Here is a 15,115-nt window from a genome sequence, read left to right as displayed (position 1 = left end):
GGGTGCCACCTTGCCACTCCCCACTTGGTGTCCCAAGTACACCACGGAACCCTGCCCAATCTGGCACTTGCTCGCCTTGATTGTGAGGCCTGCCTTGCGCAGGGCCATCAACACTTCCCAGAGGTGCCGCAGGTGTTCTGGCCAGGTGCCACTGAACACTGCGATGTCATCCAGGTAGGCGGCACTGAACTCATCCAGCCCAACCAACACCTGGTTGACCAACCTCTGAAAGGTGGCAGGGGCATTCTTCATCCCAAATGGCATAACCCGGAACTGGAAATGCCCATCTGGTGTGGAGAATGCGGACCTCTCCTTTGCCCCATCGGTCAAGGCGATCTGCCAGTACCCAGACGTTAAATCAAACGTGCTGAGGAACCGGGCAGCCCCTAGCCGATCAATGAGCTCGTCAGCTCTGGGGATAGGGTGCGCGTCAGTCTTGGTGACTGAATTGAGTCCTCTGTAGTCCACACAGAACCGGAGTTCAGGTGTGGCTCCCGGCGCAGCAGCCTTTGGGACCAAGACCACGGGGCTGGACCAAGGACTGCTGGAAGACTCAACCACCCTAAGAGCAAGCATCTTGGAGACCTCCTCCTTGGTGCAGGCCCGGACCCTGTCAGTTACCCTGTAAGCCTTATGCTTCACAGGTAAGCTGTCTCCTGTGTCCACATCATGGACGCACCAGTCTGTGACACTAGGAACCAGGGAGAACAGGTCTGGAAACTGCCCCAGCAACTGGCGGCAGTCTTCCTGTTGCTCAGGGGTCAGGGTGGGTGAGAGGTTAACTCCATCCACTGACCCATCTTTCTCACAGGCCACTAAGAGGTCAGGAAGAGGCTCAGACTCCTCTTCCATTCCATCATCAGTGGCCAACAGCATGCCCACTTCGGACCTTCTCAAGTGGGGCTTGAGGCGGTTGACATGTAAGACCCTTAAAGGATTCCTGGGCGTCTTCATGTCCACCAAGTATGTCACTGAGCTCTTGCGCTCCACAACCTCAAAAGGGCCTGTCCACTTATCCTGAAGTGCACAGGGTTCCACTGGGGCCAAGACATACACCTCTTGTCCAGGCTGAAGCTCTACCAGAGTGGCATTCTGGTCGTACCACCGCTTCATCTCCTCCTGGCTAGCTTCCAGATTTGCCTCAGCAAGTTGTCTGAAGCGCCTGGTTTGGTTTCTGAAGGCCAGCATGTAGCTATATACATTCTGGGGAGGTTTCCTGGGAGATTGCTCCCAGCCTTCCTTTACCAAACTCAGTGGTCCCCTCACGGGGTGACCATACAGCAGCTCAAAGGGGCTGAACCCTAGAGACTTCTGTGGCACCTCGCGGTATGCAAAGAGCAGGCATGGTAAGAGGACGTCCCACTTACGCCTCATTGGACCTTCCAGGCCCATGATCATGCCCTTTAGGGTTCGGTTGAATCTTTCAACCAACCCATTTCCTTGGGGATGGTAAGGTGTGGTGAACTTGTAGGTCACACCACACTCTTGCCAAAGGGACTTCATATACTTGGATATGAAGTTGGTCCCTCTGTCGCTCACCACCTCTAGAGGGAACCCCACTCTGGAGAAAATTCCCATTAGTGCACGCCCCACCACGGGGGCCGTCACTGTCCTCAGAGGGATGGCTTCAGGGTACCGGGTGGCATGATCCACCAAGACCAGGATGAACCTGTTGCCCATGGCTGTCTTGGGGTCCAGAGGCCCAACAATGTCAATACCCACTCGTTGGAATGGAGTACTGACCACAGGGAATGGTTGGAGTGGAGCCTTGTTCTTCCCTCCACTCTTCCCACTTGCCTGGCAAGTTGGACAGGTCCTACAATGAGCATCTGAGCTCTTGTGCATTTGGGGCCAGTAAAAGTGGGTGACAAGCCTGTCATAGGTCTTGTCCATCCCCAAATGTCCTGCTAACGGCACATCATGAGCCAGTCCCAGTAGGAAGGCTCTGAACTTCTGGGGTACCACCAGCACACGGGCTGACCCAGGTTCAGCAGTCTTAGGCTCGGAATACAGGAGGTCATTCTCCCAGTACACATAATGTGTTTTGGCCTGAACACCATTGGCCTGGTCTGCAGCCTGCTGCCGCATACCCACGAGAGAAGGGCATTCTTTCTGCTCCCTGCAGAATTCCTCCCTGGAGGGGCCTCCTTCTTGCTGCCAATGGGTCAGCTCAGGCAGGTCCCCCAGTTCAGCAATCTGTTCCCCTGTAGGCTCCAGGGCATCCCCCTCAAGGTCTGCTTCCTCCTGGACCGTGGGAACAGCAGGGGCCGGTTTCCCGCGCCCCCTGCGCCTTCTCCCTAAGGCCGGTTCCTGGGCCTTTCCTTCAGGTCCCAGGACTTCTTGATCACCCCTACTGGCTGCCATTGACCGGGTGGTCACGCACGCCCAGTCAGGTAGACCCACCATCCTCAGGTGAGTCGTTTTCTCCACCTTTTCCCAAGGGGAGTCCTCCAAGTCATTCCCTAGCAAACAGTCAACAGGCATGGTTTTCCTCACACAGACCTGCAGAGTACCAGAGACCCCCCCCCACTCGAAGGGAACTTGAGCCATCGGACACTGACTCTCTGAATTGTCAGCGTTGACAACCCTACAGTAGGCATGGGGTACAACCTGCTCTTGAGACACCAGGTGCTGCCTCACTGCAGTCACACTGGCTCCTGTATCTCTAAGAGCCTCAGCTTTCTTACCATTGATGGTAACCACCTGCCCATATTTTTTAGTGTTAGAGGGCAGGTAGTTTGTAGGGACCATCTCACTGTCTCCTAGTGAGACTAGGGTCATCTGAACAGGATCTCCACCCCCCGGGACCATCACTTCTTCTCCTAAGTGAACACTGGTCACTTGTCGGGGCGGAGCACCAGTGGGTGCTGGTTTTCCAAACAGGCGACACTTGGGGTCACTGGCTATGTGCCCCGGGTCACCACATTTGTAACAATTGAAGGGCCCCTTTGGAACAGGTCTACCTGTCGGGGCCCCATTCTGCTTTGGGGGTGGGGGAGGCTGAGAACCCTTCTGCTGGTTCCCTTGGGGATTACTTTGGGGGCCTTTAGGGAACCCTTTCTGTTTACCCCTGTCCCCCCCACTCTTCTGCTGGGGACCCTGCCCACCCTTGGCGGAGTCTCCCACTGGACCCTTGTGGACCCTGGTGCTGAGCCAGCGGTCCGCCTCCTCAGCAAGCTTCCTCGGGTTGGACAGCTTGCTATCAATCAGGTGCTGGCGTAACTCAGGAAAACAGTTATCAGACAAGTGCTCCCATGCAATTAAATCAAAGAGACTTTGAAAATCATTCACCTTGTTACCCTTCACCCAACCATCCAGGGCTCTGCAAAAAAAATTCACATACTCCACATACGTAGTCCCAGGACGCTTTGCACACCCCCTGAACCTCTGTCTATATAATTCAGGGGTAAGCCCATACCTGGTCATTAAGGCCTCCTTCATGTGGGGATAAGAAATCTGTTCTGCAGTGGGCAAATCTAGCAGGGTGTCCCGCCCTTCGCTAAGGAACCTTCCCCACAACCCCGCTCCCCAATCTTTCTCAGGGACCCGGTGGGAGGACATGGCTACCTCATATGCCCTAAACCACTGTCCTATGTCATCCCCCCTAAAGAATTCTTTAACTATATCTTTGGGGATGTACACCTTGGACTCTACCTGCACCGGCGTTGCGCTGCCACCAGAAGGAGCTGTTCCCAAACCTCTTTGATCCAACTCCTTCATTCTCAGGTCATGGTCCAGCTGGCGTTGCTGTGCCTCCATGGCCAATCTTTGCTTGTCCATTTCCAGTTTTTGTTTTTCCATTTCCATTTGCCCAGCTAATCTTGCCATCTCCATTGCATGTGCCCTGTCTGCGGCCCTGTCTGCCAGCTCCTCTGGTGACAGGCCTCTGGGGGGCTCTCCAGCGCCATCTGGTGGAATGATATCCACCGGGGTCTGTGGATCTCTTGACTCCCTCCAGGCTCTCAGCGCCGTCACGAGTTGGGTCTTGTTGCTCAATCCACCTTTGGCAATTCTGCATTTTGTGCAGAGATCTTTCAGCTGGTCATTGGTTAAGCTCCTCAAGGCTCCCTCTCTCCAATCTATGTCATCTGCTCCAGAGAAGGTAGAGAGCGCTCTTCCGGCAGGAAGTGAGCCAGGCATGGCTTCAGTAATGGCAGATGTCTCAACAAAATTAGCAAAAAGGAACTGGAAACCTGTGGCTGCGTTATAGATCTGCTCTCCCTATGTGGTGATCAGTAATTCACTGTATGTAAACTACAAATGCAAATTCGCAAATCCCACCGCTGCCACCAATGTTAGAATTGGGGGTCTCTGGTTGGCGCAAGTAGGTACTTGTGACAAGCAGGGACCCTCTCCTCTAAGTCAGGGCAAAGGATGACCCTTCAGAATTACCCTTGCTCACCCTCTAGGTGCGTGGCGTGAGCAGCCAAGGCGATTCTCCAGGCGTTAGTCAGTTAAGCATTGGTAGACACACACACAGTAAAATATACCAATCCCCCCACAAATGGACACCAGGCTGTGAGTATATAAAAATACGCTTCTTTATGTAAAATATATATATCTCTTAGGTCAGACTTATCACAAGATCAAATAACGGTTCTGTATGCCCACAGGTTGTAAATAGGCAAGCTCTCTTTTAGTTATAGTTCAAAAATGCACTGTTCTTCTCTTAAGTTGTATTCCACAATGTTCTCTTGATTCTTTGTTTGTTTCTGCACTCGGGTGCGCTGTAGACGGGTGAAATCCCGACGCCCTGCCAAGTCTCACGCTTCCCGCGTGAGACGCGATCGGCCCGGCCGGGTCTCTGACAGCTGATGGCCCTCCTGGTCTGCGGGACCCCCTCGGGGGGGAAACACCGACCTCAGAGCTGTCCAGGTGGAGGGGAGGCCCCCGGACCCAGCGCAGCCCCAGTCACTCGGTCAGGGGCTCTGGTTGCAGCCTCGTCTCCCCGACAGCTAAAGGATTCCAGCGGGAGGGGCTGGAGCGCTCTTCTCAGCGCGGAGCTGCAGGCAGGCACACAGAGCGGCGCGAGTCAGCGGACAGGGGCGGCTCGCACCGCGGGTGATAGTCACAATTCCTGGGCCCTTGCAGGCAGGCTGGCAACCCCAAAATCAAGGGTAGAAACAAACGTTGCGGGCCCCGAGCCCGTTGACGGTCTCGGTGGCGGCTTTCCTCCGGGGACAAAGGCGAGGTGCCCAGCGGCTCAGGCAGAGCGGGGCTGGCACCCGAGGCGTCCGTCCAGGTCGGAGGTCTGTCCCCTGGGTCTGTTTGCGTCCGGTGGGGATTTCTGGCGGGAGGGTGAGGCACAGCAGCGGGCCCTCTTAGGCGGTCAACACAGCGATCTCCTCAGCGGGGGGAGAGCGGCTCAACGGAGCGGAGCTCTTCCTCGGCGGGGACGAGGAGACACAGTCGGTCACGGCCTCAGGGAGGGGCTGGGGGGCACCACAGCAGTGAGCCTTCCAGGCGGTCAACACAGCGATCTCCTCAGCGGGGGGAGAGCGGCTCAACGGAGCGGAGCTCTTCCTCGGCGCGGACGAGGAGACACAGTCGGTCACGGCCTCAGAGAGGGGCTGGGGGGCACCAAAGTCACAGCTCCGGCAGTAGTAGATATCCCGGTTAATTACCGGCAGACGAGCAGAGGCAGGTTGAGCCAGATGGTCCTGTGGCTCAGGTCAGGGGGCAAGCTCAGTCAAGCCCTTGGAGAATGTTTAAGCACAAAGCAGCAAAGTCTTTTCTCATCAAGTCTTTTCCTCTCCTTTCTCAGCAAGGCAAGCAGCAGGCCAGTTCTCCCAGCGTCTCTTCTCCTTCTAGTCGGGCAGAGGTCCTTCGTGGTGAAACAGGATTCTAATTTACAAGGAGCAGGGCTCCTACTTTTATACACAGTTTCTTTTGTTCTCACTGGCCAGGGGGGCCTCTGCATAACTGCTTCAGTCTCTGAGTACTTGTTGTGGGTACTTATGACTTCTGTATTCAGTGTGAGGGCAGGCACATCAGCCGCTCCCCAGGGGGGCGGAGCCGGCATTGAGAGGGCAGGAGTGGCCTGAGTACTTTGTTGACAAGCTTCGGTCCTTCCTGGGCCAGGTGCAGGCTGAGTCATCAGTCGCTCCCCAGGAGGGCGGAGCCAGCATTGTGGAGGCAGAGCACAGCCTGATGCATCATTCAGGGGAAACTCCCACCACCCATTAAGGGGTCCTCCTGCTAATCACTACCTGTCAACTCCCAGCCCTGTCACTCACACACACCAGACAGTCAGATCCACATCCAAGCAGAGGCGGGCTGAAATGGTTAGGCAAGCAAATGCTAACTTTCTAAAAGTGGCATTTGCAAACACAGGATATTAAAATAAACTTTACTAAAAGAAGTATTTTATTATTCTGAGTTCAGGCATACTAAACATGAATTTCTACCATGTTCCCTGAGCCTGCTGGGATTATAGAGTGTAATAATTCCAGCAGCCCATCTGGCCTAGAAGGGAACTGGTAGCCTTACAATAGTGAAAAACGACTTTGGCAGTAATTCACTATTAGACCATGCCACACACATCAGGGCATGTTCTACCTTACACTTACAATGCACCCTGCCCTCAGGCCTACCATAGGGGTGACTAATATGAAGTTAAGGGAAGGTTTAGGGGCTGGCAAGTGTGTGCACTTGCCCAGCCAGGGTGACAGTACCAGACTGCACGCAGGTTCTGCAATGGCAGACCCTAGACACATTTTAAGGCTGCTTCTGTGGGTGGCGCAACCAGCGCTGCAGGCCCACTAGCAGTATTGGCATTCACAAGCCCTGGCACGCCTGGTGCACTTTACTGGGGACTGACAGTAAATCCAATGAACCAATCAGGTATATCAATCACATGTACACTTTACAGTAGGGAGCACTTGCACTGCGGCACGGGTTGGCCGTGGCGCAGTGCCCTGAGTCGCGGACCCCAGCAAAAACATCTGAGGCACAACAGCAAAAAGTGGAAGGGAAACTCACGCCAAGGTGCCAGGTCTAACAGAGTGTATGTTTATTTATTTAATTTATTTATTTGGCTGGACCCAGGAGTATCAGAGCGCTTTACAAGGTGTTTCCATACAGGTACAGTGTGTATAAGCACAGACAACGGAATAATAAAAGAACAAGTCCACATAGGATACATGACATCTAGATAAAAAAGTAAAAACAATTGCTAGACACTATGAGTCATACAAAATAGCGGTCACAGTTTGGCGGGAAGCCTCACTTAGGTATACAAAAACATGCAAGAGAACTGACTGTCATGAGGAGGGGAGGTAAGGTGATCAGATAGAAGGAAAGGGAGTTGGCCAGGCGGGTGGTCACAAGTCATATGCAGAGCAGATAGGTGGGGTGATGCAGAGGGGCGAGGCTACCAGGGAGGGATTAGAAACCCCAGTATTTATTAAGGAGAAGAAGTTTGAGTTCTTTTTTGAAGCTAAGGTAGGACTGGTTACAGCGGAGGTCTTTAGGGAGGGCATTCCAAATAAGTGGGGCATTGCCTGAAAATGAGCGTGACTGAGTGGAATTCTTTTTCTGAATGGGGGGAATAAGTAGGAGGGTGTTGGAGCTTCTCAGTGATCGCGTGCAGCCTGCTTTGGTCAGTTTATTGGAGAGGTATGCCGGTGTGTTTTGGTGGAGGATTTTGTGCGTAATGCAGGCGGTTTATACTGAGTGTATCTAAGATTATATAAGAGTCTGAAGAGGTTCATCATAATATCACATGAATGATGTCATCAGTGATGTGATCAGTAATGTCAAATGAGATGTCATCAGTGATGTCATCAGTGATGTCATTTGAGATGTCATCAGTGATGTCATCAGTGATGTCATTTGAGATGTCATCAGTGATGTCATCAGTGATGTCACTGACCATGTCATGAATGATGTAATATGTGACATGATCAGCAGTGGATTGCGGGTGCGCGATATATAGTTAGTACAACTAACTATATATGGAATTTCAATGGTTTTGTGTGAGTAAAATAAGGTTTTTTAAATGCTAATTCCTAACTATATATGGTCTATAACCTATGGTTTTTTCAGTGAATTTTCAAGGTTTTGTAAATGCTAATTCCTAACTATATATGGTCTATAACCTATGGTTTTTTCAGTGAATTTCAATGGTTTTTTAAAAGCTAATATCTGTAGCTGTAAAATGTATTCTTCTTTAAATCCAAAAATATATTTTATATGTTTATTAATAAAAAAAATTTAATACTTTTTTTTGTTCGCTCCCGGTTCGCGAACCGGGAAGCTTCCCGTTAGCTCATCTTGATGCCGCGACCCAGTCCGCGAACCGGTAAACGTTCCGTTAGCGCAACTGCCGCGTTAGAAAACAACATCGTGACGCGTCGCGTCCGCATGACGTTTCGCGTTGTCGCGTGATACGTCATATGACGTGCTACGTTAGCGTACCCGGAAGCGAACCGGTACGCGAAGCGAGGTGCGAAGCGCAGCTTCCCGGAAGCGAACCGGGACGCGGCCCAAAGCGCGTAACGTAAACACAGCAGGTCATGTGACTTGGTAATAACACTTTTCATTGGTTCATTTCACTTTTGGTTTCCTAATGATGTAAGACTAGGTCATGTGATCTAAAATTAACACTTTTCATTGGTTTAGAACTATTGTTTTTCCCAAATGATGAAAACCCCTCCTTCTTTCCTCACTCTGACTTTCATCTTTGTGAGAGAAAGACCCTTTGTTACCAGTGAGCAATGGCTTCTTTAGTAGCTTCAGCTGGTGCTTCCCCACCACCTCCACCACATCCAAGGAAGAGAGGACCACCTGCTGAAGTTATAATTCAGCAAGAAGAGGAAGAAGAAGAAGAGGAGGAAGAGCAGGAAGAGAGGCATTTTTTGCCTGAGTAGCCCAGGAGGTCTCACCTGAAAGAGAATTTTATTTGGCAATTTTTTAAATTTCCCAAAGGCCAGAAAAAAGTAAATGCAAGGTACGTAACTTGCCTTATATGTCAAGATAGACTGTCCAGAGGGACCGAGAAGAAATACAGCTACGGAAACTACACAATGCATCGCCATATGAGTAGGTGGCATCCTAACAACTACAGTGCTGCACAGTTACGTAACGAACAAGATAATCCCCCTATTATGGCCAGAAGATCTGTTGTACCGGAAGTGACGGGACCAGAGGGGAGGGAGATGGTGCCGAATATACAAATGAGATTCGGGGAAGTAAAGCAAGTCTGCGTACTTTGCAATGGGTTCATTTGCTACAGAGAAAGTAGCATCACTCTGATCAACAGAGTTATCAAGAATCATGTTTGTCCGAAACGCCCCAGACAATAAATTCTTTTTTTTTGTTGCTCCTGTTGAGCCCTTTACAATGAATCGTTTTCGTTCCCCCCCCCCAAAAAACCCCAAAAAAATATAAAACCGTTCAGAAAATACAAAAAAAGTAAAAAAAATGTTCAGAAAAATAATTAAAAAAATATAAAACAACAAAAACAATAAAAAAAAAAGTTATTTTCAGAACTACCTCCCCGTTATAAAAAAATTGGTAGAATATTTGGAACTCTGCCAACCTCTATTTCTCTTGGTTCGCTTCCCGGTTCGCTCGCCGGTACGCGAACCGGGAGCGAACCAAAAATTTTTTTTTTTTAAAAAGAACAGTAAGTATAAGGGAAGGAAACAGACAGTTATGTTAAAAGAAAGACAGCTATAGGGGAGTAAACTAGAGATACTGTTACCCGCAATCCACTGCTGATGATGTCACATATTACATCATTCATGACATGGTCAGTGACATCATCAGCAGAGGATTGCGGGTAACAGTATCCCTAGTTTACTCCCTATAGCTATCTTTCTTTTAACATAACTGTCTGTTTCCTTCCCTTATACTTACTGTTCTTTTAAAAAAAATAATTTTTGATCAGTCAGAAACAGTGACAGTAATAGAGACAGAGTGAGTGACCAAGAGTGAAGAAGTATGAGAAGAGAGGGACTAAGAAAAATAGTGGAAGGAGTAGAGTAATTAAGTAATAGAGAAAGGAATGAGGGAAGTAGCAAAGGCAGGAAAGTGATGCTTAAAGAAATGAAGCAATGGAACTAATAGAAGTTAAATGTGATAGAAATATAACGAAAAGAGTACAAAACATTTACCTTATAATTGTCGTTAAGTTAGTCATTTGTTATTTTTATACTTTCAATCTGTGAAAGAGAGAACAAACATTTGAAAAATATTAAAACATGTTTTTAATAAATTAGAAAAGACAAGGGAAAAAATAGAAGGACAAACAGTTTTTGAACAACTTTGACACTTACAGAAGCCTCTGCTTCTCCATGCCTCTACACAGTCCTAAAAATATACATTTTAAACTAACAGTATCTTGATGCAGATGAAGTGAGTCCTATCTTGCAACATGGTGCATCTTTTGCATGACTGCTGCATCGGTTTCATGTGGCATTGTTTTGTTACAGCATGACACATCTGCCTAGATGCATCATTTTATAATTTTGTCGCCTCAAAGCAAATCTTTTCAACCGCCACTGCGTCACAAAAGTGACACACAGTGGCGCAAAAGAGGCATACACCTATCATAAATCTGTCCCTAACATGTTAAATGATTGATTCAGGATGACAATAAGGTGTGGCCTATCCAGAGGTTTGTTTAAGGTGAGGCCTACTCAGGGTTGCAGATCAAATTTACATTTGTTGAAAAATACAGAGGAGATAATACATGTGAAGGCCTACTAATGAAGTAAGTCATGTCCACTTCACTCTTGAACAAAGGCCAGACCTCTTCTGTGTCCGTGGACAGACCTAAACTTCATCTGCACAATGTCATTCGTAAAATTAGGAAACACAGGTGATGTAATTGAAAAATGTGGAGTTTATTTTCCTCATTCCACAATCATATCACCTGTGTTTCCTTTGCTTAGGTATCTCATTGTGGAAATGTAGTCTATCATATGAAAGACTACGTAGAATATGAGCACTGTATGCAACAACTTTGACACTTACAGAAGCCTTCTCCATGCCTCCTACACAGTTCTACATGTACATCATAAATGCAAACAGTACAGAATTAATTATACATGTTAAATGGTTTATTTTTGCTGTTCTCAGAATGTATCAAATTTCACTAAAAACAGTGACTTGAAGGTATTCATCATATAACAGCGGGGAAAAAAAACACAATCAAAATGATTGTGTTTAAAAAACCCATACAACATAACAAATCAGAATTCAGAACTCCTTAAAGTTAACTTACTTTCCATGACGTCGAAGGATGTCCTATGAACAGCTTACACTCTGTTGTGCTGTTATTACTTTCAGCTCGCCACTTTCTGAAAGAAAACCTCCATCGTTTTGAAAAATATGTTACATACAATAAATGACTTCTCGCTCTCTACCACATGTTTCCACAAGGCCAAATCGTGTCAGAGCCATTTATAACTCTTGGAATTCTTGTAAGCCAATCCCGTCATGTTGTATTTCCGCAACTTTCAGAATTAAAATGTTGAAGATCATTTTCACAATCCTGGATTACTAATATCTTCCCCTTCTTGCTCAGTCATGTTCTACATTTCCCATGACACTGATACTGCTTACTATGAAGCAGACTTACACTACCTCTATGACTACTACAATTATTTAATTCTCTACATCACTTTTAATCACAAAGCAATGTAAAACAGTAGACAGCATTGCAGACTTACATTCCCTCTACTCCATGTTTTGATTGGCTGCTTCAATTAGCTTATAAAAAGAAACAGTTTTTCTGAACTCATTCAAAGTGCACTTATTTCTCCATGACGTCCAGTGTTATGGTAAGAAGTTATGTCTCTGTACTACACTTATCCTCAAGGCCAAATCGTGTAGGAGCCATTAGAACTTCGTGAAATTCCTCAGAGCACATCCCGAGATTCTTTCCCTAAAATTTTGGTTTTAAAAACACCAGGTAAGAGTTTTTAAGGTCATACGGCAATTTTTTTTTTTAAATTAAAACAGAATCGTTGCAGAATGACCAGACATTACTAGACTTTAAATACGCTGTGTAATGTCCTGATGTTATTAAAGGACCGTCATGATATATAATTGCTGCAGTTACAAAAGTCCTTCCTGATATTGACAACTGTGAAGCCACAACATTTTTAATTAAAGTTGTCCATTTTGTTCCATCAGGCCTACATCGTTGGAACATTAAAATAACATACTGGCCATATGTTCGTATAAATAATGTGGACATCATTTCAGATTTACATTGGCTACACTCCATGTTGTGATCAGCTGCTTTTACTAGTTTATTAAAAGAGACTGATTTACTGTCTGGCAAAGTTAAATATATAAATCTTTCTGAGTCTACACTAGTAGTACTTGATACCCTACAGTTCTCGCAGTCATGCTGCCATTGATAAGAAAGCCCAAACAGGTGATCTACATCTACACCTTCAGCATGCAATACATCAAGCATATACATTAAAAACTCCTGACAATCTTGCTGAATATTTTTAGAGAATTGTGTTTGGCCTGAACATCTGTCTAACAGATTTAGAATTTCAGACACACTTTCTATTTTTGTTCTATCAGTGCTACATTTCTCTAACACAGAATTTAACAAACTGCAAAATCTTTGATCAGAATTGACCACAATCTCTTCTTTTACATTTTCTAGAGAAAACAAAACATTAACCACTACATTAGCATAGCAGTTGACACCAGAACTGTTTTCAAATTGAAAACCAACAACATCTTCAACAGAATCCTTTTTGTTTCTGCTTATAATTTCAGGTTCATCGACTTTTCGTCTTTTTGCTACAACCTCCCCAGTATTGGTCACATTTCTTCGTTTCCGGCCTACCACACGTTTCTCAAACAAAGGATATTGAGGCAAATGTGGCGCATACTCTCTTCTTAACCTATTGTATTCCTTAACACAATCTAGATCCGCACAAATGTTTGTGACATCACACTCAATCAAGTACAATCCCGATAAAGTTCTAACTCGTGACAATGCCACATATGCCATACCCTCCTTGAACACAGAACTGCCAATATTCACCAATGCACTGTCTACACTTAAACCTTGCGATTTATGGATTGTCACCGCATATGCCAAGCAAACAGGAAACTGCTTACGGCGAACATATAAGTCTTTTACAAGCAAAAATCTAGCAGAACAACGACCAATTAGCTGTACTTCCTCAATGCCATCAAATTTAATTTTTAAAAATTCAATTCCATCTCTATTTCTGTATTTTACAAAATCAACAACATTACCCATTGATCCATTTGCCAGACCTCTTTCAACATGTAAATTCCTTCTTAAAATTATACGGCAGTTCAAGCACACATTCAGAGTCTTTTCAAAACCTGCAGTTTTAGATATAGTCTTCTCTAATGAATCCAATTTTGTTTTCAAATTCTCAGACAAAATAATTGTTGATCCCATATGCTCTACTCTGTCAATAGCTTCCAGTTTCACAATCTCTTGCTTTTCTAAATGCAACATTTTGTTGTTGAATTTGGCACATTCTGCAAGAGTTGGCATCAAACATATTCCAGATTTCTTCTCAGTAATTTTCTGAAAAATATTCTCAGGCACAACATCTTGTTCTGGATATAAATTTGACAGTAATCGTGCATGTAAAGCTTCTTTCCCATGCTCGGTCACTTTTCCAATTCTAACATCTTGTAGAATAGTCTTGTAAACTTCATCCTTCGCCTGACGCATATTTTCATGCAGTTCAGCATAATTGAAGTTTAACCATATATTGACGTTGCCAATGCTCCCTAGGCACTTCCTGGTATCTTCATGCGTGAGCATTTTGAACACAGGTTGCCCTTTCACTGGTGTCAGCTGCAGAAGATCTCCGAAAACAATGATGTGTTTGCCACCAAATAACACATCATACTCTGTTTTGAGAACTTCTTGCATTCTCAAATGCACAAATGCAAGCATGACATTGGAAACCATGCTTACTTCGTCAATGATAAGAAGTTTCATTTTCCTCAAGATTCTTGAAACTTCACAACAAGCATCTCCAGATAGCTTGTGATATTGTAATTTGTTGTCATGCTCCACTGGCAGCATCAGTAAACGATGTAAAGTAATCCCTTTAATGTTATGTGCTGCCAGTCCAGTTGGAGCGGTGACAACACAAGACAGCGATGACTCTGTCCTTTCCTGCAAATAACATGAAATTGCTTTAATAAGGAAACTTTTTCCAGTTCCCGCTTCTCCACTCACGTACAGTCGGACAGGCTTCAACGACGTACATGAGCACTCTTTCTTGTCATGACTTAATCCATGATCAATTTGCATGGTAACTTCGTCATATATTTTCCTCTGCTCAACGTTGAGTTGTCTTTCCAACTCTTCTAAGTTAACCGCATCCTCCTGAGCATGTGCCATGGCTCTTTCCACTTCATTCATAGCAGTGGCATTTTCATTTTCGATAACAGGTCCTCCTAGTGGATCCTGACTCAATGAAGCAGAACTCTGACTGTCCTGAGAACTGTCTCTGGCAATCTCGGCTGCAATCGTTGCTTCCTGCTCAATTTCCGCATTCAACATTTCTACATATTTGGGAAAAGCAGGACATTCTATGGTCTCCTTGGCAGCATTGAAAGAGTCTTCGTAACAGAGGAAATCTCCAAGCAGTTCCTCTTCTGCACGCCAAGGCTTGAAAAGTTGCAAAAGTGCTAAATAGAAAAACTCCTTTTTTTCAGGAGATTCGCCACTCAATTTTCGAGGGTTTACCAAGTGGCATTTTCTTTGCTTGACCAGACATCCCTCACTTCCTATTACAGCATACACTCCTTTCTCAGTATCTTCTTTGATGTTCCTCTTGAATATGTAATTTTGAAGAACCTCATACAGACAAACATTCTCGAGGTGACTGCTTCGATTTGGATAATATGTATCCAACATGTTGGTCTTCAAAATGTCGGTACTGTTTGGCTCCTTTTCCGCCAAATACTCAATTTCCCGCACAGGTTTGAGAACTCGATTACGCGTTGCAGCAAGACCAAGACTCGCCCAAACGATACTCCTGGACTTGGCATAGAGACTTGCTGAAGACAACCGGTCAGAACATTCGTAAGCTCCGATTTCTCGATGCGACAATATCTTCAGACTGAAACTGTACAACTT

Source organism: Lissotriton helveticus, chromosome 6 (assembly GCF_964261635.1).
Source record: "Lissotriton helveticus chromosome 6, aLisHel1.1, whole genome shotgun sequence".
Lineage (NCBI taxonomy): Eukaryota > Metazoa > Chordata > Amphibia > Caudata > Salamandridae > Lissotriton > Lissotriton helveticus.
This window is presented reverse-complemented; position numbering follows the sequence as displayed.